General features: G+C 43.4%; 2 long non-coding RNA genes across 3 annotated transcripts in view; one reads left to right on the top strand and one right to left on the bottom strand.

The window, feature by feature from the left end:
* Positions 1 to 22,058, top strand: part of LOC116069883 — a 39,532-nt gene extending 17,474 nt beyond the window's left edge. Inside the window, exons 3-5 of one of the 2 annotated variants that reach the window (XR_004110194.1) lie at positions 7,947 to 8,544; positions 16,643 to 16,705; positions 21,502 to 22,058. This is a non-coding gene — a long non-coding RNA (uncharacterized LOC116069883). Of the gene's footprint in view, positions 1 to 7,946; positions 8,594 to 16,642; positions 16,706 to 21,501 lie in introns of those variants that run through there. The other variant, XR_004110193.1, reaches the window with a different exon arrangement.
* Positions 4,577 to 6,677, bottom strand: LOC116069884. Its single transcript, XR_004110195.1, has 2 exons — positions 6,577 to 6,677; positions 4,577 to 5,568 (listed from the first exon to the last, which is right to left on the bottom strand). It is a non-coding gene; the product is annotated as an uncharacterized LOC116069884 (long non-coding RNA).
* Positions 22,059 to 23,274: the final 1,216 nt, after the last annotated feature.

The following is a 23,274-nucleotide window of genomic DNA, read 5'->3' as shown; positions in this document are numbered from 1 at the left end:
TACTGCTTGTTTGGAAGCTTTGTCTTTTCTTGGAAAGGACCCAGGGCTGGCAGACAGAAGTAGTCAGTGTGGTGGCCGGTGACAGAGGGACTCTGTGAAGCAAGCAGGCAGAGTGCCTTTGAACACCAGATTCTGCATGAGGGATCTGAGTTCAAGTCACCGCTTGGCCATGCTGGATTCTCTTTAAGTGCTGTGCGTTCTCTTCTTATTAATGGGATGAGCCCGTGATAACAGAAAATGGAGGATAAAGGAAAAAAATGTCTGAATTATGTATAGATACAAAGGATTAGACCTTATTCATTGAAGTCCATGGTAGCAGAATATAACGGTTAGTTATTTTTTTCCTTCTTATTTCATGGCACCATTTGTGGGTGTTCTAAGGACAAGAGGCACGTTCTCTGCTGAGACCTGACACTGGCAACCAGCTCACCATGGAAAAGAAGGCAGTGTTCCTAGGGAGTGCTCAGTTCCTGCAAGGTCAAGTGTAAAATCCTCAGCCTTCCACTGTTGTGCTTCAGCTAAGTGTTCGGTTCCTTATCCGATCCCTGGGCTCGTTGCTTTCTTTAAACCTGACTGTTTTGTGTGCATCTGGCCGCCTTTGTGGCTGTTGGCTCTAGTTCTTTTTTTACACAACCAGTTCCATCTATTCCCCGCATCACATCTCTGTATCGATACCTCCCTGTGAATGCCACTGGTTAATGGTGTCACATATAGAATATGGAGGTTGTGCACTCTACATGGGACCTTGCAGAGAAGGAAGGTAGGGCTTTAAATCCAGCCAAGGTTGTATGTTCTGCCTAGGGCCTGTTGGCATGGAAGAAAGTATCTTTTCCCAATTATAAAAATAAAAAGTAAAGAGAAAAAAATAAAACAAAAACAGTGGAGAGGAGAGGGTGATACAATTGTGTTGATACACTTAGATTTTGCCTTGTGTTTTCTGGCAATCATGAGCAACTCAGATTGATGCTTTGATATGCTGGTAGATAGTTCATGCAGAATAAAGCACGCCTATTTTAAATCAGCAAGAGAACAATGGAAGCAATAGAAGCCCTTTGAGGACAGTTGATCTTTCCCTGTCAGTCCTGTGCACCTAGCAGGTCTTTAACAACTGAGAAATGCATCTCCTGGTGAGTGCTGATTCCTCATATAAGTGTAAACAGTGAGAAAACACCAATGTCATTTCCTTTTTAAAGTCCTTGGTAGGTATGCATCCCTGCTTCTCAGGTGGAGGAAGTACTGAGGGATGCTAGCCGATTCCCTCTCAGCTTGAGGCTAGATTTGGGGTGACAGAAGAAGACAGTCTTATGTATTTCCAGAGCCTTAGCATGCTGGGACTTCATGGCAGGTCAGAAAAGTAGGCCTGGGCCTTGTTAAACAGCAAGGCTGTAGTCTATGTGTTGAGGGCATCAAGAGGAAAGCTGATGTCTTTGGCTCAAGTCTTGTGGGATCATCAATGGGGAAGACGGCAGCCATAATGGCTCTAAGAAGCATTAGCAGAACAAGAGGAGGCCAGAGAGAGCTGCCAGGTCACCACGAGGCCCCAGACAAACTGCTTTCTCTGTTAAGAGAAAGGCACAGGTAGAACAGGTGGAGAGAGGGGTGACTACAACTGGTGATATGAAGTAAGCTTGCCCAGGTCTCTGCTGAGGTCCATGTGCAGATGCAGATTTCAAGTCTCTGTCTCCAACCAGTGAAACAACCCAGAAGCCTTGAAGGCTTTCTAAACCCATCCCATCCCAAACTGATATCAGGATCCTTGCATGTAAATATCACTATCTAATGATGTTCAATCTTTCCAGATGGTTCTGCCTATCCATCTGGCTTGGCAAACTTGAGTTTGGTAAATTAATTTCCTGGCTTTCTATTCCCAGCTCTCAGGTCAGGTTCACATTTGCATCTCTCTCCTGGAATGGATGCATTTCCCTCCACAGTGGCCCTCTGTGTCCTCCTCTGGATCTTTAGCCCCTTCTCCTTAGAGCAGCTGGAATGATGGTTTGAAAATGTAATTGTGTCATATGCTTCCCATGGCCAGTTATTCCAAACCTCTTTATGCCTTCCCATTTCTCTTAGGATCAAGACTTAAGTCCTTAGCATAGACTCTAAACTTTCCATGGTGTGGACCCTTGTAACTCCCTTAGCTCCCTGGAGGACCAGCTTCTCCCATACAGCTCCAGTCAGAGAGTCTTGAGTGGCTCCTGCCTACTCTCAAGCCCAGGGCAGGGAACTCCTTCAGCTTGGAATTCTCTTCTGTAGCTTGGCACCTTTACCATCAGCCAGCCTGCTTTGCCTAATTTGTCACTTCTAATTTTTCAGATATTAGCTCAAATATGACTTCTCTTCCCATTTGATTGAGATTGCTTCAGCCTTCTGCTTTGTACATATGTCAAAGTACAATTCCTGGTCAAACACCATAGTTTATATAAACACATCAGACATCTCTTTTGTGTCTATCTGTTGGGTGGCTTTTCCTGAAAGCCTAGGAGTTCTGGGATGCTGTCTGAGCTTGCCCTCCAATACACCTTAGTGCCGGATACACCTTAGGCTAAATTAGACCTGCATTGAATGAATATATGCAGTCAGGTTGTTCTGGAGTGGGAGGCCTACCCCATGGTGCTACATGGTAGGCAAGTTAGGAAGAAGAAGCCAGAGGTGAGGTTGGGAATTGGTGTGGCTGAGTTAGAACCTTCTCGGGACGGATGTACTGTGTAATGACAAGGACTGGACTATCCAAGAGGTGAGTTCTAAAGCAATAGCTCTGAGAAGGCTATGCTGAGGTGTGGAGAAAAAAGCGTCTTGGGAACTGGGACACAAGGCAGGGGGTGTCCAATGGACACGACCTGAACTGACAATCTGAGGGAGAAGTGGAGAGAGAGGATGAATGGATTTCGGATTCTTTTCAATTTCTTTTTGCTCCCTCAGGAGAGGCATTCATTTATCAATGGACATTGTAGAGTTTAGATTTTTCAGTCTGCCTGACTTGACCATGGCTCATGGGGAGGAGTTAGATCGAGGTGGGTGGTGAACTCTGAGATGCAATCATGAGTCTGTGTCTCTTTCTCCCTCCCTAGGAATATGTGGTTAGTGCAAGGTTGGAAGGTGTATTAGTCTGAGCTGCTACAGCAAAGTAGCACACGGCAGGTGACCTATGAACAGCAGAAATGCATTTCTCACATGATTTAGAGGCTACCAAACCTGAGATGGTGGAACCAGCTTGCCTGGGTTCTGGTGATGCCTCTGCTGTGTTGTGACAGTGGAGAGATATTATATCTTTGCATAGCAGAAGGCGCAGGCCCAGTCTGGGCCTCTTTATTAAGCTCATCCATGAGACTCCGCTCCTGTGACCCAATTGTCCCCTAAAGGCCCTGCCTCCAAATCACACTGAAGACTTCATTTCAGCATAGGAATTTGGAGGGGGCCAAACATTTCTCACTTAGAGCACAGGGTCATGTTAAGACCAGCTATCCAGAGTACAAAGATGGTAGGTTGCCGTGTGAGAGTGCATGGAATTCAGGGGCTGGACATTTCTTCTCTCTATTTTCTTCCCTGGTCTGGAATGCCCATGACAGCCTGTCTTAATAGAGACATCTCAGTTGTCCTATGGAAGAAGGGTTTGGAGAGGAAAATAGTGTGGAGGGCAAACATGGACAGACTAAACAGATAATTGCCTCTCCTTGGGCTTAGGGTCACATCCTATTTTGCTGTTCTTTGGTTCTTGCAGTCTGAGTCACAATGCTGACTCTAGGGTGGGATGTGTACAGTGTGGAACTGGAGGCTGCTAAACTTTAGCCTTTTGCAATTTTTCCCAAACTGATGTAACATCCTCTTCTAGAATGTCACTGGTATAATAATACCGCCTCGTTTGTGTTTATGGCTAATGTGTCTTATGTCATTTGACATTTGGAGACTACAAGTAGGCATGCTATATCTGGCTGAGCAATTCGCATGTCGCCCAATTTCAGCCAGCACTGTTCACACAGGCATGGAGTTCCCTGGAGTTGTGCAAAAGTTGGCAACTCATCCCATAAAGTGTGCACAACAAGACCAAGCCTCATTTTGCTGGCTCATGATGGCGAAACGCCTCGTTCAATATCGTGTAATGAGGAAATGCTGGCATTGCCTCCAGGGCCCAGCTTCCGAATCTAAATCCTGTCTTAATTTTGCTGCAGTCCCGGCTGTTCAGTGATTGAGTAAGTAAGCAAGCAGGGTTAAAGCAAAGCTTCCATTTAGGATCTAAATGGCACACACGGCAGGCAGTGATTTATGCTGAACTCTCTGAGTCCCATCAGCAGGAATCAGCTGCCCGAATCTCTAGTTCATTTGCCTGCTGGGGTGAGCTCTAGATGATGTGGCCTTGAGTGTTTCTCCCCTATTTCCTAAGCCCCTTTCCTCTTCTGGGCTTATGCCTTCCTTGATTGTCATAGTCTATTAGAGCCTCTCCTTCAGCCACTGCTAGATCATCCCATTCTATAAGGTATTCATCAGTAAATGATATTATAATTTATAAGAATAAAAGGTAGCCTATTATTATATAATATATGCTATAAATAATAGAAGATAAAACAAACCAATCAATAACTTTGATGGAACTCCTAGCTCAGTTGGTGAACTGTGAATCTGGGGGTTCTTTACTCGAGAAACCAAAAAGAGCCTTAGAAGTCACAGAGCACAGATGAGTGGGTAAGAGGCCCCGAGAGTTAGTGGAATTGCTGAAGGCTGCCACCTATGATTCTTCCGTGATGACATGTTCCCACTAGCCATTTTAAGTTGAAATCTTCCCCCAGCAGCCCTTTCACCTCAACGACCTTGCATTTAGACGACATATGTCCCATTCATGTTGGGAGGGAAGGAGGACAGTGTCAAAGGGCAGAGGGAGTCGCCCGTACAGCAGTGTCCCAGCCCCTGATGCGATCCTCAGTCACCACTTTTAAATGCCATTATGAAATGCAGTCTGTACAGAGCTCAGGGCCTCTTCCCATCAGACTAATGCACCTGGGGTGGCAGGTGGGGCAGTGGCTGGCTGCCTGGCAATCTCTCAGAGCCCAGGAAAGGGATTATGTTAGCTCAGTGGGCCTCATAACCATAATAAAATGGAAGCCAGTGCTTAGCGACTCATCAAGGCTCCCCATTTAGGCGATTACCCAGTTTCCAATCCCATTTCTAGAGAAAAGAGGATTGCCAGACACTTCCGCCACCCCCATCGTCACCCTACTCAGGCAAAGCTATGTTTACGGGTGGTTTCATGACGTCCACGTTGGAGGTAAACACACAGCAGGCTGGGGGTTGCCCTCTTTGTCTTCCAGAGATGGCAGGCCACAGGGGGATAGCTGTCCCCTGAGAACTTGGGGTAGAGAAGAAACAGCCCAGCAAGGGCCTTGGAACAGCTGGCTGGTGTCACTAATTTCCTGCAGGAGACTCTGGTGGCTGGCAGGAACCCACGTTACTCTTCTTTCTCCCTTCTGAGTTCTCTCAGGTGTTACTAAAATAAGCCCTGGAACATGTGAGCTGTGCCGAGTGAAGCTCAGCTTCTTAGCCTTATCTCCATGGACTCCAGCTATAAAGCAGCCTCCCCTAATTGGAACAAGACAGAGAGGAGATGACCCTTAGCCGTGAGGGTCTACCTTCCACACTTCTCTTTCTGGGCAGACTAGCTTTTGGGGAGTCTGTCTCAGAGACCTTTGATGCTCACTTAGTCCAGACTTCTAACCAGTTTTGTAAGCTGTATTCTGACACTCCAACAGATCGTTGAGACAGAAAAGAGGCAAAGGGAAAGGGCTAGAAAGTACTGGAAGAGACCAAGAAGGTCACATTCATAGGATAAACGTGAATGTGATCTCACTCCCAGGAGGATGTTGGATGGCTCCTGAGAACTCTTCTAGTGCCTGCATGTTTTCAGTTTAACAGTGACAACCAGGACCTGTGAGGAGGGGGGTTAGGAGACCTCAGTGGGTCTCTTAGACTCATCCTTACTGAATCTCTTCTAGCAAGGGGCCACCTTTTGCTTGGGGAAGGCCTTGAGTTTGGATGGTTAGGAGCCCTTGCTTGCCTTTGGTGGGGTCCTCTGGGATTATCGTCTGGTTTTGACTCTCTTTTGTTCATTGCCAGCAAGTATGAATTCTCAGGGATGTTTCTAGAAGGAGTAAAGCGTAGAGATGTAATAGGTAGACAGGCCTGTGTTAGGATCTAAGCTGCCCACTAAGCTGGCCGGAGGACTCTAGCACAGGCATTGTACCTCAGTCTCCTCACCTGCCCATTGACCTTGGAGGATGGACATTATTTTCTTTCCTAGCTATGATCCTCCTTACTGACCTAAGTGCTCTCAGGGTGAATTTCCTCCCAGGGAGAGTCTCCACTAGACTCAGTAAAGCATGTATTTCAGATCAATCATGGATACTTTTTTAGTACAACTATCTTTCAAGTACTTCATGGGGTTTATGTACCTGCCCCTCCCCCCACCAAAGTCATTGTTTATCTGAAGGTTGGGTTTAACTGAGTATCCTACTCATTAAAATAAACTTTTGATCTAAGGTTCATCATAAATTTACAGGAAATAGGAAATGATACGAAGAGTTGCCATACCTCACATCCTGATCTCCCCATTACTCTCTTGCTTTTGCCACTGTGAATGAATGGATATTGAGATAGTATCACTAACTAGAGTTAGATTGTTTAGATTTCCATAGTTCCCTTGACATTACATTCTGTTCTGGATCCCATCCAGGACCCCACATTCCAACTGTCCTGTCTCCTTAGGGACCTCTCAGCTGTGATGAGTGTCGCAGATGTTCCTCATTTCTGATGACTGTGGCAGCTTTGAGGTGTACTGGTCAAGACACTTTACAGAGCAGCCCTTACTTTGGGTCTGACGTTTTTCTCTGGACTAAGTTGGGAGAAGAAGAGGCAAAGGTGGAACTCGTTCTCACCTTGTGTTAGTAAGGTGACCCACAGGCCCAGTCATTTCCCATGCTGACCTTGACAGTTTGATCTGGATAGTTTATCAGATTTAGCTTCCTGGATGTTTGGATTTTTACTATTCCTTTTTTCATTCATTTTTTGACCAGGCCCTTGTTCCCTGCTGTAGACTTCTTTCTGTTTTTCTTGACTATAGACCATTTCTCTGATGTCCCTGACTGTCCTGCTGCTGTCCCTCGCAGATATTCTCTCTTCCTCAGATGTCCCGCACCTCTGAGTTCTATCCACATATCTCCTTACGTGGCACACTTCTCAGCTGTGCTTTAAGAGTCCGTTCACAGCCAACTCCCTTGGAGAAGATTCTTCCCACTTTAGCCTATCAAGACAAGGCAGTGACCCCAGGCTGGCAGCACTGGTCATCTTGTGGGTGTACTCTGTTAACTATCTGTACAATCCCAATCCACTCATGGCGTATTACCCGGGAACTCAGAAATGTATGAGTAAGTGGATGACTGTGCCAGATTATCCAGGTAAAGCTTCCAGTGTGGAGTCTGCTTGTAAACAACAGATGCTCAGTAAACGCTTCTCTTTCAATGCAGGAAAACATTCTTCCCTAGATCCAAGCAACTGCACCGAATTTGTACTTACATGACACCCTTGAATCATGCATGTTCTTTCTTAGAAGTAGGGTTCTGGAACATTGATCTGGGATTCTCTGAGACCCCCCAGTTAGCTCTGTCAAGAGTATCAAGGGAGCCAGAGATAACAGAGATGCAGACTTTTCATGGTTAGTTTGAAACTATGAAAGAATTTTACCAGTAGAGAAACTTAAAATTACAAACTCCCTGGTTCAAATTTCCATTATCACCCCCCCACCCCCGTTCATAGCCACTCAGTGAAAGGGCCTACCTTTAATGTGAGGCCTCATGTTAATGATATTTATGCACGTTGCTGCTGGTCCTCAGTGACAAATGCACTCATGTATTTGTTTATGTGTATGTTGTATGTTATATTTGATTTCTTTCTTGTTCTTACAGGTTAGTTGTGACCTGAACTTGTGATACCAAAGAGCAGAGACTCTCAGACAGTAGTTCCAGAAAAGTCTGACATGTTTTTGGGCTGTCAGTTACACACACTGCCCTACGGACTTTGCTCACATCACTTCTGCCTCTCTCAACAGCCTGCAAGATAGACATTATTGCTATATTACAAGCGAGGAAACCATGGCTCGAGATGCTTCAGCAATTTGTTCCATTTTATTGCAATGGAATCAAGTTTGTTTCTAGGGCTATGGACTTCAGATCCCAACCTCTCTCTGAGTGTGGCTGCTCTTCTAGGCTAGAAGGTTCTATAATATATGGGAACAAATACAGAGGCATTATGGAGAGAGAGAGAGAAGAGAGAGAGAGAGAAGAGAGAGAGAGAGCGAGAGCGAGAGACCTTGGAACTTGGAGCCTACAGCTCTAAACTAGATGTCTCCATTAAATCCCTGCCCTCAGAGAGCAGGGAACCCCACAGAAGGAGCTGGGGAGATAGAGGAGACAGGATACCAGGGGAACAAGACCTTTTATAACAACTGAGCAGAGCTCATATCAACTCACAGAGACTGAAGCAGCTTACACAGGGCCTACAAAGGTACTACTCAGCAATTAAAAACAACAAATTTATGAAATTCTTAGGGAAATGGAGAGATCTGGAGAATATCATCCTGAGTGAGGTAACCCAATCACAAAAGAACACACATGGTATGCACTCTCTGATAAGTGGATATTAGCCCAGAAGCTCAAAATACACAAGATACAAAACACAAACCACAGAAACTCAAGAAGAAGAATGACCAAAGTGTGGATACTTTGATCCTTCTTAGAAGGGGGAACAAAATACCCATGGAAAGAGTTGTAGAGCCAAAGCATGGAACAGAGACTAAAGGAAGGACAATCCAGAGACTGCCCTACCTGGGAATCCTTCCCATATACAATCACTAAGCCCAGACACTATTGTGGATGCCAGTAAGTACTGGCTGACAGGAGACTCTGCCAGTGCCTGACTAATACAGAAGTAGAGGCTCACAGACATCCATTGGACTGAGCACAGGGTCTCCAATGAAGGAGCTAGAGAAAGGACCCAAGGAGGTGAAGGGTTTGCAGCCCCTTAGGACCAACAACAATATGAACTAACTAGTACTCTCAGAGCTCCCAGGGACTAAACCACCAATCAAAGAGTACACATGGTGGAACTCATGGCTCCGGCTGCCTATGTAGCAGAGGATGGCCTAGTCGGTCATCAATGGGAGGAGAGGCCCTTGGTCCTGTGAAGGTTCTATGTCCCAATGAAGGGGAATGCCAGGGCCAGGAAGTGGGAGAGAGTGGGTTGGTGAGCAGGGGGAGGGCAGAGGGAGGAGGGAATAGGGCTTAATTTTTCGGAGGGGAAACCGGGAAAGCGGATATCATTCGAAATGTAAATAAAATAAAATATCTAATTACAAAAAAGAAAAAAGGGAAAAGAAAAAGAAAGTTCTTCAGCAGAGAGATTTCCCTATAGGGAAATGGTTTTGGGGCCCATGCTTCTCTTTGTGGTCCCACCTCACCTCACCAGTATATACCCCTTCAAGCCCACATCTGTACACCTTCAGGAGGCTTTTTTGATTCCTAGCCACAGAACCTTGCAGGATTCACAAGCACACCCCTTTTGGGCTTACATACTCCCGATTCTGAGACCCTATGCTTTATTCGTTTCCTGAGCCAGCCTCTGCCTGAATTAGCCACAGCAGTCCTTTGGACGGCCCATATATAAATCACAGACATCTGTATATCAAGATGTTGAATCCTTGGAAGCCAAAAGCCTTTTCTCTGTGCTTACGTTTAAGAAACTGCCAGAGTCCCCCATGGAACTTAGCTAACTTGTTACATACCCTCCCTTCCTCTCCTCAAATCTACACATACTGTATGAGGCATAACTTCAGGCTTGTGTGAGGCCACGGGGAGTTCCTTGTATTTTCAGTTTCGTTTTCTCTATCTGGATTATAGGATTATAGCCATCTAAGGATCAAGAAGTCATTTAGTAAAAAAAAAATTAACCTCATTTATGTATAATTTACATACCATAGCATGTTCTGGCTTTAGGTGCTCAGTCGATGAATTTTGATAAACTGAGAAATGCTGCTATTGGACCTTAAGAGTCTGATAGAACTTGGTAGTGAACCCAACGTCATCCTGGGCTTTTCTGTGCAGGGAGACTTGATTTCAGTCTTGATCTCACTACTAGTAACGGGCCTGTTTAAGTCAGTTACGTCTTCTCTCTTTTGCTTTGGTAGATCACATGGACTTACAATTCATTCACTGCTTTTAGTTTTTTTTTTTGGCTTTTTAGAGTGTTAGTTTTCAGAATGCTCCCCAGTGATGTTCTGGATTTCACTGGAGTCTGTCCTTACAATTTCGTTAATTTGAGTTTTCCTCTTTGCTTTTTTTTTGTTTCAGTTCAATCTTAACTTTTTCAAAAAGCTAATGCTGTGTTTAATTTTGTATGCTGTTCTTTTCATCTCAGTATTTAGTGTCTCTTGCTATCCACTGAGTTTGGAATTGGCTTCTTGTTTTTTCTAGAGTCTTGAAATGAATCATTAGGTTGTTTATTGAACTCATTCTATTTTTTTTTAAAGATTTATTTATTATGTATACAGCACTCTGCCTGCAGTACACCTTAAGGCCAGAAGAGGGCACCAGATCTCATTATAGATGGTTATAAGCCACCATGTGGTTGCTGGGACTTGAACTCAGGTCCTGTGGTAGAGCAGACAGACAATGCTCTTAACCTCTAAGCCATCTCTTCAACCCCCATTCTATTTTTAAAATATGAGGCTTTATAGCTGCAAATTTCTTTTTAGGACTGCCTTGGCTGTGCCTCACAGGGCTGACTAGGGTGAGTTTTCCTTTATTTGACTCTGGGAATTTCTTTTGAGATTTCAACGATACACAAGTTCCTATAATTTCTGTAGTTTTTTGCTTTTTTTGTTTTTTTTAATCTCTGGTCTGATAGGATACAAGACATCACTTCCTTTTTGTATTTATTAAAGCTTGATTTGTGGCATATGACGTGATCAGTTTTGGAAAGTTTCCATTGCTCCTATGGCGAGTGTGTATTCTTCATCTGTTGGGTGGACTATTAGTGTATATCTGCTAACCCCAGTCATTTACAGTATATTTTATCTCTGGACTTTCTTTAGTTATTTTTTAGTTTGGAATGTGAGAGTGAAGTACAGAACTCTTCCTTTTATGGTTCTGATTTGAATTTCCTTGATAATTAAAGATGCTGAATACCCTTGATAAGATGTGCTTATTGACCATTCACATATTTTTTGAGGAATATACTCAAAGATATCTGTTTATAGTTATTGATAATTTGTTTTTAAAATTTTCAGTTATGAGTTCTTTCTATATTTTTGAGTCTCACCAGACATACATATTGTATTTTCTCCCAGCATGTCTTTTTGACTAACTTAATCATGTCTGTGAAGCTGATGATTAAATTCAATTTATTGATTGTAGTCATTTAAAATGGCAAACATGTTTTTGACCCTGTGAAATCCTTATCTGACCAAGTTTGTTCAGGTTTTTCTAATTTTTTCTTTAGAAGTTTCAGTTTTGCTTTTGCCGTACACCCAGCACATGGCCTGCCTTGTTGACTGTTTCATGTGCACTTGAAGAGAATGTGCATTTTGTATCCAGGGAGCGAATGCCACTTAGGCCAGGTTGTGTGACAGCGATGCTTAAACCATCTATGTTTCCATTGATTTTCCGTCCACCTGTCTTAAGAATTATTGAAAGGAGTGATGAAAACTCCAACTTTAATTTAAACTTATGTTTCTCCTCTCATCCTTGTCAGCTTTGTGCCGTATATTTTAACGCTCTGTTATTAGGTGGTTGATCATTTGGGGTTTTTATACCTTCCTGCCCTGTTAGCCCAGCTTCTTAAGGCAGGGGCACATCTCTATTTTTCATGGTCCCTGACTTCAAAGCTTACATGGTGTGTTATGAATACAGCTGCCCCAGCTCAGGAGGAGCATCACCTCCTCATGGTTTTACCTTTAAGCTGTGCACAATTTGGTGTAGAAGATGGATTCCTTGAAGTGTACAGAAGGTGTTTTGTTTTTTTTTTGTTCAGTCTGATGTCTGCCTAATTATTTCAATGCATTTTATTGAAATGCGGATATTGAAATTATTTGTCTATTATCTTGATATTTATCTCTTTTTTCTTCTTTCTCCACACCTGTCTCCTCCTTTCCTCCTTCTTCCTCTCCTTCTCCCTCCCTCCCCCTCCCCCTCCCCCCCCACTCAGTCTCTCTGTACTAGAACTCACTAACTAGACCAGGCTGGCTTCAGATACATACAGATCCAGCACCTCTGCCCTCTTCCAGCCTGTTGGGACTGAAGACGTGCACCACCGTGCCCAGCCCTTGCCTTTCTTTATATGAAATTTCACATTTCATTTATTATTATCTTTTATAATTAATTCAAATTTGTTTTAAATTTATTATTTTTTTCTGTGTATAGAGTTGTAGTTGTGCCAAAGATTATACTATGTATCTTTAACTGTCAAGTTCTACCCACAGAATATACACTACCTCACATGTAATGTAAGGTCCTTAAAAATGTACTTTCATTTCTCCCTTCTATGTTCCATGACATCTATGTTCCAAAACATTGCTATCATTTTTTCCTTTGTTTAACTACCATACAAAGGATTTTTTAGGTGGAAAAAAAATCATTTATTCTTTGTAATTTCCTGCATTGTTCACTGTTTAGCATAGACCTGACTTTTTCTTTTCTTTTTCTTTTTAATAAAATAGACTATTTTTCTCACATAATAAATCCTGATCAGGGTTTCCCCTCCCTCTACTCCTCCCAGTTCCTTCCCACCTCCCTTCCCAACAGATCCACTCTCCACTCCGTTTCTGTCTCTCATTAAGAGAAGAACGGACTTCTAAGAGATGACAATAAAGTATTGAAAATAAAATATGATAAGAGAAAATAAAACTAGCATATCAAAGTTGGACAAGACAAGCCAACAGAAGGAAAAGAGTCTGAGAAAAGACACTGGAATCAGAGACCCGCTTTTTTTACACGCTCAGGAATCCTGTAAGCACGCTAAACCAGAAGCTATAATGTTTCCGCAGAGGCCCTGGGGCGGACCCGGGCAGGCCCAGTGCGCGCCTTTTCAGACTCTGTGAGTTCATATGAGCTTTGCCCATCGTAATTTCGAGGGCCATGTTTTCTTCGTGACCTCCATCCTCTCGAGCTCTTACACTCTTTCTGTCCCCTTTTCTCCTCTTTCACGGGGTTCCCTGAGCTCTGTGTGGAGGGATTTGATGGAGACACCCCATTTAGGGCCGAGTGTTCCAAAGACCTGACGTTTTATTTGGAATCGCATTCCTTTGGCTTGAGAACATTCATTTCACATATGTTAATGCTGTGGTCTGCTGGCATAGGTTCAAGATTGTGAGCTTCCCTCCTGAAAGGTATTTTCATTGTCCTGAAAGGTATTTTATTGTCCGTTCAAACTACAGTGACACCTTTCCCTTTCAGAGTTAAACAACGTCACTGGATTGTCCAATCATTGATGTTGTTTGTGGCATTTCATCATTTCCCTTGGCTGCTGCTGCAGCTTTGAGGATTTTTCCTTAAAGTTAGTGCCTGGTAACACACTTCTCCCTTGTGCCGATGCTATACTGCATGCTGATATGGTTGTCTTTACATTTAACCTCCTTAATGTTGACTGAACTGGGATCTGTGAATATGTAGCACTTGAGTTTGTAAAAATTTCAGCCATTATTTCTTCAAAAAACATATCCTCCTTCCTCTCTTCCTCTGAGACTCCAATTCCGTGTTAGACTGTTTTGTATTCTCTAAGGTCCTTTGGCTTTAGACAGTTTGTCATTATTAAATAACCCCACACTTTAAGGCTTGAGTGTTCTAGGGTCCTTGTGATGGTTCACTTGGGAGCCTCCCTTTGGGTTTGCCTGTGAGGGCATTTCCAGAGATGATTAGATCATGAGTACTCTGAAACAGTGAATGGGCTAATTCCTTGATGGCTTCATAATATGGTGGCATTCCAGGAAGTTGAAGGCTAGGTGAGGGAAGGTGAGCGCTAGGAAGTTGGGCTACTTAGAGGCAGCAGGAGACTGTGAGACTGAATGCTATCGTTTTGTCTCACTCTGCTTCCCATGAAGAACAAACAACCTCATAATAGTCTGCTGGAGTGTATGGGGCCAAACAACCGTGCACTGAGCCCTTTGAACTGGGCGGGACAAAATTAGTCTCTCCTCCTTGGAGATGGCTTATGTCAAATACTCTACCAGAATTTGAGACAGGAAAGTAATAATGCTTTTAGTGAATTCCCTTAGCTGTTTAGCAAGTTTTCTTCCTTCTGTTGGTTAATAAAATGAATATTTCCCAGGCACACTTAGGATCTGTTCATTCTTCAACTCATGGACCGCTGGCATATGTTCTTTGGTAGTTTCTCTCTAGGTAGTCATTGTGTACGGATATCAAAAGATGCAGTGTCACTTGGTGACCTAGCAGATGCTCTTCCTCCTTGAAGCTCTTTGTTTGGTATTCTTGGCCCTCAAACTCCAGCTACCATGACCCTTTTAGCTTTGATCCACGATTCTTCAGCTCAGGAGGCCCCCATCTTCTGCTGGTATTCCTCATTCCAATTTTGGGGTCTTGCTCAAGGTTAGAAGTAGAAACCCAGGGACTCATTTAAACTATTTTCTAGTATCTGAAAACAATTATTTCATAAAATTTTGCAGTACTGGATATATAAAACTTTTAATGATAAAGGTAGTTGGTTCCCTTAATGCCATCACAGCCAGAGTTTGTTTCAGGAATCACTTTTAAGATAAATTGTCATGGTTGTCACAGAGTTAACAAGGGCTGGACCAAAGCAAGACGGAGAAGCCTTAAGAATCTGCTCCCCTGCGATGTTTATAGATGTCCTAGGATAGTCTGTGTTATGGGAGCAGGAGTTCTTTTAAGGATCAAAGCCCTAGAGATGCTGGACCTCTCATTTTGGAGGAGAACTTCACAGCTATAAAGTTTTGGGACTTATTGCTCCCTTTCTCCATGAGATCCAAGGCTATAGACTCAGTCACCATGTGTAGAGACCATCATAACAGAGTCACATAAGGTGAAATTTGTGGGACCTCTAGCCACAGCCTATGACTATTAGTCTTTAGAAGCGAGCTGTGATTGTGTGAAATCAAAGTTTATTCCCTTTCCAGATCATAAATGACTCAGCATCCCAAAGGAAATGTTGGCAAAGGAGATCCAGAGAGTTCCTGAGCCAATCCTGTGACAGGAGCAAGAGAAATTGAACTAAGAAAAGATAAGGGTGAAAGAAAAGGCTGGTGAGCGACACCAAGGAAGCCTTCAGACATGCAAAGCCAAAGAAATAGTCAGGGTTGACAGTGCCATCACAGTGTCTCCTAGGTACAGGGAAATGAGACAACCACTTAGATTTAGAGGGTACAGGAGAGAGGGAGAATCTATTCATCCATTAAATATTTTCTGTGCCTGTAGTTTACTAAGCACTGACGTGGGTACTTTCCAGTGTACTCAGTGAGAGTGTCAACACACAGACATTTCCCTGTAATTAGGGAAGAAACCAAATGGCATATGCTCCTGGGTGGTTTCCATGGCTGCATCCTATTCTCTGTCTGCATCCTGGTGAGTGTCATTTTCTTATCCTCAGCCTGCCTTTCCTTTCCTTATGTCCTTAATGTCTGGGGAGGGGGATCCCCTTTACCATTCCACAATAGAATGTGCTCGTGGGTGAGGTGAAGTTGGATTATATCAGAAAAAAGGTTCTAGAAGTCAAGTCAGATTATTTCAATTCACCCTATGGAGACAGTTTGCAGTCTTAGGATACTGGTTTCTATGTTCTGGGAAGGACATTTTGGGACCAATAGCACCTTATGACATCACTGGGGAGGATTTCCTGACTCAGGCAGAGCTGGGTGGGGTATAGTAGAAAGTCCACGGACTTGGCAATCACAGAGACAAACCCTCAGCGTGCTTGCTCATTAGCTATATGAATTAGTTATATGTCTTCCCAGAACCTGGATTTATTACTTATAAAGTGGAGTTATTTTAAGAGTTAGGTAGAAAGTCAAAAGAGAAATATGAGAAGGGCCGATTGCTAGACGTAGGGCAGGTAGACATGTTAGCCCTTCCTTTGAGCCTCACTAAATCACACAGGACTGAGGCTTCTTTGTGGGGAGGGCTATGAATTAAAGAGAACATATGTGAAGATGCATTTTCTTCCTTCAGATTCTGTCTGTCTGTGTTTGTCTCTGTCTCTCTATCTCTGTCTGTCTGTCTCTCTATATGGAGTTATATCAGGGAACATGGCATTTACTAGCAACAGAGTTTTCTACAAAAAGGCTTTTTAAAAAAAGATTTATTTTTTGTATGCGAGTACACTGTCACTGTCTTCAGACACACCAGAAGAAGGCATCAGATCCCATTACAGATGGTCGTGAACCACCATGTGGTTACTGGGAATTGAACTCAGGACCTCTGGAAGAGAAGTCAGTGATCTTAACTGGTGAATCAGTTCTCTCAAGCTCCACTAAAAGATTTTTGAGGAAATGAAACCCAAGGCCCAAGGATGCTCTGGTGGGCATCTTTTTTATGTTTCTAGATCTCAGTTCTAAACCACCATGTCTTTGATTTTCTAGGGCTCTCTGAGGCACGCAGTTGGGTAATTTCATCCTTTACCAGAGGAGAAAGCTATCTCTGAGGTACTTTGTTCTTAACTGCCAAGTCCTTTATGATGCTGTAATATGATGTCACTAGTAGTCAATCATCTGTTACCCTGCTTCTAGGAAGTGACATTCTTGAAGGCTCAGATTTGGAGGATCAGGTGACCCAAGAGCTTTTCTCTCTCTCTCTCTCTCTCCCCTCTCTCTCTCCCCTCAGATCCCTGGGGTTCATCTGTTTGGTAACCCCTTTGCTGACTAAAATGTAGCGTCTAGCTTTTGTGAACCTGCATCTGGGCTGCTATGTGGTGATCATAAAGCCAAATCTACTAGCCAGAAATATGGCTTATGGAACATATAATTGATGACTGGAGGTACCGGATATTTACCCACCAATTGTTATCCCTTAGTGGTTTAAAGTGGCTCTTTCCTGAACTTTAATTCTGACCCATGAATGGGCTAGCCTGTTCTTGTCACTAGAGAATTTCTTTGAGCAACAAGACACAGATATTTGAAGTAGTATACCTCCATTAAAGAGGGAAGTGCTGGTGATATCTAGGGTTGGCAATAGTTTTGTGGTAACCCCTTAGATGATTTCTAAGTTAACATGTAGTTGGGATATTTACTGAGGATACACTATATTCTTGGTACCATTCTAAAAGTTCTGGAGATCTGGTAATTAAAATGACAAACCAGTTTCAGTTCTCAAGGTTCAGATTTTTTTTAAAAAAAATTTTACACAACAGACATAACAAGCACCAGGGCATTTCTACCTAGGCCCCAAACAGCCCAGCCATGCTGTTTCCCACTCAGATGTGTCAGACACTTCCATACTCCTCCATCCCCTCCATTCCCTCCATCCCTTCCATCCCCTACCTTACTCTTCACCCAGCTTCACTTCTCTTCTACTTATCAGCCTTGCAAGTTCACTTGAGTGTTCTCAAACACCTCAGACATGGGATATCCTCCATACCTCTTCTGTTTCGGTGAAAGGCTTTATCATATACCTATTCACTCTGAACTCCAAGTCTTTTCCTTTTTTTGTGCAATTCTTTTACCACACAGAGCCCAACAAAATAACTACTAAAGACAGCACAGGTCCTGAGTGCTTTGCATGAATTACCTCACTGAGTCAAAACCCTAGAGGTATACATTCTCACCTTCCTATTCTTCTGATGAGAAGACTGAGGCCAGGGGAGGGTGAGTCACAGTTACTAGCTGGGAAACAGCAGAGCCAAGATTGAGTCAAGCAGCATGCTCACTCCCACAGTGCCTCCGGTATAGTGGGAGAGATAGGCACCGAACCAAGAATTTTACCGATAATCATCTAATTACCAGGGTGATGAGAACTTTAAAAGAGAAGTCAAGAAGTCCTGCCTGCCTCAGTCAGTAAAGGAAATATTTCCTTGAAAGTGATCCCTGACACAGCCTGCAGAACTCTCTTCATGACATCAGCAGCAGGAAGCCTATGTAGAGAGGGGCGAGAGTCTACCACAGAGATCACCCCTGGACAGCCAGTCTCCTTTCTATAATGCACAATGAGACCTGGTTCCTTTAAACTTAATTCTGTTCCATACTGTTGGCCAATAGGCAATTGCTCTGGTTTCTTTTCTGTGTCCTGGACTAAAGATTGACATACTTTTTCTATATGGGGCCAAAGAGAGAATATTTTAGGCTATGTGGGCCAAATAGTCTCTGCTGCAACTCTTCAGCTCTGCAATAATGTAAAAGCAGCCAGGGAAAGAAATATAAGGAAGGTCAGCTGCTGTGGCAATCTGTATGGAGGTTTCTCCAAGAGTTACCCAGCCATACTACTGCTAGGCATGTAACTATGAAGTTTTCAGCACGTCCACACTTGTCACCACAGGATTCATAAGAGGCAAGTCATAGAATAAGCCAAGCCAAGATGCCCATTGTTGGATGAGTGTATAAAGAATATATATACACACACATATATATATATGTGTATATGTACACACATATATATTGCATACACATATATGTGCCACACATATATATGCCACATATATACATACCTAAACATACACATACACCCGCCCACACATAGTGTTTTGTTTGTTTAGCCACAAAGAAAACAATCCTGTCCTACGCAAGAAAACGCATGGAAGCAGAACTTACCACACTTAGTGAAATAAGCCAGACTTAGAAAAAACAAAGAAAATGGAAAGAAGAAAGAACAAAACAAAATAACCCAAGAAATTCAGGTCATGAAAGTAGACTGCAGGGGGAAAAAGAAGTGTATGCACTCAGAGTGCATGACATACAAAAAGGGAAAGCATTATGCTGTACATTTAATGTATGAATTTTAAACAAACTCCACAGACAGTAGATAGCAAATTGTATTGCTAATGTTTCAATAAACTCTACTGATAAACATTGAAATTCCAACTTCTTATACTTATTATACCATAAACTGTTCTTCTTCTCCTGTTTTTTTATTCAACCATTTAGACAATGTAAGATCTCTTATCTCACAGGCTAGCTGTAGAAAAACAGAAAGCTGATATACCCTCTGGCTGTAGTTGGCTGATTCTATCCCAGATCTTTATTTCCAGGCCTTGTATAGACATCTTTCTCTGTTTTGTTCCAAAGTTCTCGGTAAATCTTCTTTTATTCAAGATGGGACTGACATCTTCCTGATTCTTGTCTGCGTTGTCTCCCACCAGGGGATGCTGGGGAAGGAAAAGGGAACAGAGAGAGAGGAGCCGCTGTTGCAGTGGGCAAGGGTGCTGGCTCTTCTCCAGGTCCCACATGCCAGCCTTGTAGCTCCTGCACCAGGCTCTTCCTCCTCTTCTCCTCAGAACTTTCCTTGACTTGTGTCTACTCCATGCCTCCCACTGATCACCACCTCCACTCGGCCTTCCACTCCACCACTCCATAAGCAGCTCTGCAAGGTCATGGGTGACCCCAGCTCTGTTCTGACTTGCAGTGGACATGACTTACGCTCTGGCTGAAATGCTCTCCTGATTTTGGAAGCTCATCCTCTGTCTTCTTCTTGTCTTTTCCTTCCTCTTCCTGGCTTGGCGAGGTTCATTTCCTGATTCAGGGTCTGTTCTCCTTCTAGTTTCTTATCTTGATCATGTGCTTTCTCTTTGAAGTTTACCCAAGACACAGCCCACGTCTCTGGCTTTTAGCTTTCCAATGTCTTAAAGGTCTTCAAATGTTACATGTTCCAAACAGACTCATTCACTTACCTCACTGCCCGTTCAGTTACTAAGTACTTGCATCAGTGAACGATAAACCAAGGGAACAATTTTAGCAAAATGAGAGTCCCTGCCCTTGAGAACATATAGTCTAATGAAAAACACCAAATTTTAACACCTCTGAGTACCCATGGCTCATCTCTCTATCATATGGTCCATTCTCATTGTTCTTGTCTAGGTATTTAAGATATCTAACAAGTCCTGGAAGCCAGAAGTACTTTTAACATTCCCACTATCAACTCCCTACAATCTTCTAGAATCTTCTACCCCATGTGTTTCTTGACTCAACTTCCCTTCAGCCTGACTATGGTGGTTTGAATAGAGTTGGTTCCCACAGACTCATGTGTTTGAATGCTTGGCCCACGGGGACTGGCACTCTTAGGAGGTGTGGGCTTGGTAGAGTAGGTGTGGCCTTGTTGGAGAGAGTATGTCACTGTGGGGGCGGCCTTTCCTCCTGGCTGCCTGCTACCTGTGGGTCAAGATGTAAAAGTCTTGGTTCCTTCCCTAGTACCATGCCTGCCTGCACACAGCCATGCTTCCCATCATGATGATAATGGACTTAACCTCTGAAACTGTAGGCTAGCCCCAATTAAATGCTGTCCTGTAGGGCTGGCGAGGTGGCTCAGCGGGTAAGAGCACTGACTGCTCTTCCGAAGGTCCTGAGTTCAATTCCCAGCAACCACATGGTGGCTCACAACTACCCATAATGAGATCTGATGCCCTCTTCTGGTGTGTCTGAAGACAGCTACAGTGTACTTATGTATAATAATAAATAAATCTTTAAAAAAAATGTTGTCCTGTATAAAAGTTGCCTTGGTCATGTTGTCCCTTCACAGCAATGAAACCCTAACTAAGACACTGAGAGCTACTTTCACAGCCCTCTTCCTCTGTATCTCCTGCTGAATCCCTGATTCATCCACTGTAGACCTCTTACAATCTTTATATTTCTCTCACATTGCCTCCCCAAGTCTTGTTTCCATGCAGGCACCCCAACTGAACTACGACCAGAACTTACCAGTGTCCTTAGAATCAGGCACAGAAGCTTCACATCAATGCTTTCAGGAACCTTTCTGTCCTGCTAACTCCTGCTGGCTTGCCTTCCACAATGCTTTCCACATGGAATTCCCCATCCTGTAGTATGCAAGCCCTGATTCCTATTCCACTATTTCTGATCTTGAGCTCTTCTCTTTTCTCTGTCAGGCATGCTAAAGTCAACTTTTGTGTTTGGATGGTTCAAATTTACCCTTTGGAACTCCGCCCTATAATTACTTCCTCGGCAAGACTTTTTTGGTCTCTGCAGACAGATGTTTGAACACTCCTCATGGTGTTCGAGTCTATTTCTGAGGGTTGAATATTCTGAAGGTTGATGTTCGTCTTCTCAGTGGTTCTCCAAGATGGGGATTTTTGCTGTGTACTCAAATTCTACTATAAACTTCTAACACAGAGCCAGAGAGAAAGGAGGTGTTCATTAAGTATTGTTAGCCAGTAGATAGAAGGATGCTTGCTAAGTACTGTGAACCAATGGATAACTAGCTGGAAGGATTAACGTAGGAAAGCAAGCAGAATTTCTCTGCCCAAGATCGCTTTTCTCATTTCTTTTCTTGGCCTTTCCAGGCTACTCAGATGCTGCCTTCTCTGATCCTCATGGTGGGGATTCACCCCCTGCCTTCCTGTTTTCAACATCATGGCTGTCCCAGCTGCAGTCATCTTGTTCCTTTCTCTCCTGTGTTCACAGCAGCTGTGTCCTTGAGATCCAGATGTTTCCTGACTTCCAGGACTGATCTTGTTCATCTATGTATCTTCCGAGGCTCAAGAGAGACTCTGAGAATTTCTTCAAATGGTCCACGTCTTTGTGAGACATCCTCCAAACATGATGTCACAGCCACCCAAGGACTGAGAAGGGACACTTTTGCCATGTCTACCAGTGTCATTTCCCTGCACAGCCACCAAAAACTGTTTCTTTCCTGGACTTCCTATAAATCTTAACATTCATTGTCCTAACTCATGATTTCTGAGTTTGCTGATGGTTCAATGAGTTTATTACCATGTTTCTTCACTGCCTGGGGATCCGTTTCCTCTTGCCTGCAGTTTTGTTACATTTACCTTTCTAAGAATGTCCTTGCCTGTGTTTTTAAATCAATACTTGTGTTCACAAGAATCTAATTCCTTCCAAACTGTGTAAATCCACTCTTATGATTTCATTTTGTCTTACTTAATATTGATGGCCAAGATCTGAACATAATAACTCAGTCAGCCTCCCTTCTTCGGCATCACCAAGAAAAGGCTGGGGGTGTGGCTTAAGACTACAGTGTTCACCTAACATGTGCAAGGGTGTGAGATTGACATCAAAGAAATGAGGAAGGGGGATGGGAAGAAAGAGACAAATGAAGAGACAGAGAGGTAGAGACAAATAGAGGTGAAAGGGAATGAGGGAGGGAGGGAGAGAAAGAAGGAGAGAGAGAGAGAGAGAGAGAGAGAGAGAGAGAGAGAGAGAGAGAGAGAGAGAGAGAGAGAGAGAGAGAGGAAGAGTGGTATGCCATTTTGAAATCTTACTTTATGCATTTTGGCTATGATTTAATAGCTGTGATTTAAAACAGCTGGTGCTTTGGAATCCCAACGGCAGTGGGTTATTACACACTCCAATATCATTTCTGCTCACATCAGCATATTTATCTATACTGTGTGCACTAATCTCTTTGGCTTGTTGGGAGAATAGGGTGTCCTCTTTCCTTCCTTCCTTCCTTCCTTCCTTCCTTCCTTCCTTCCTTCCTTCCTCCCCCCTCCTTCTTTCTTTCTTTCTTTTTTTTTTTCAAGATAGGGTTACTCTGTGTAGCCCTGTGGCTGTCCTGGAACTCACACTGTAGACCAGGCTGGCCTCGAACTCAGAAATCTGCCTGTCTCTGCCTACCAAGTGCTGGGATTAAAGGCGTGTGCCAGCACTGCTCAGCTAGGGTATTCTATTACACTGAATATTCTGATTATCTGAGTTATAAATGGTATACATTTGACTTACATAAAAATTAATCACACAGTACAGTATCCTCCATTGTATTTCTATGATGGTTAATCTTGACTGTCAACATGGTTGGGTTGAGAGATTCTTAGTGTGCCTGTGAGGGTTAACTCTGTGGAGTGGGTCTACCTCTCATGTTAGTAGCACCATGCTATAAGCTTGGGCCCCAGTTGGAACAAAAAGAGGAGGGGGCGGAGCTATCACTACTGGAATTCCCTCTCTCTGTTTCATGGCCATGGGCTGTGCTTCTTTCTTCTACCACTCTCTTGTTGCCATGATATTCTGCTTTGCTCTAGGCTTGAAGCAATGGAGCTAGCTGAGCATGGGCTGAAACCTTTCCTTTCTAAGCTGTTATCCTGGGCTGTGGTTACCAG

The sequence above is a fragment of the Mastomys coucha genome, unplaced genomic scaffold, assembly GCF_008632895.1.
Source record: "Mastomys coucha isolate ucsf_1 unplaced genomic scaffold, UCSF_Mcou_1 pScaffold22, whole genome shotgun sequence".
NCBI lineage: Eukaryota > Metazoa > Chordata > Mammalia > Rodentia > Muridae > Mastomys > Mastomys coucha.
This window is presented reverse-complemented; position numbering and strand designations above follow the sequence as displayed.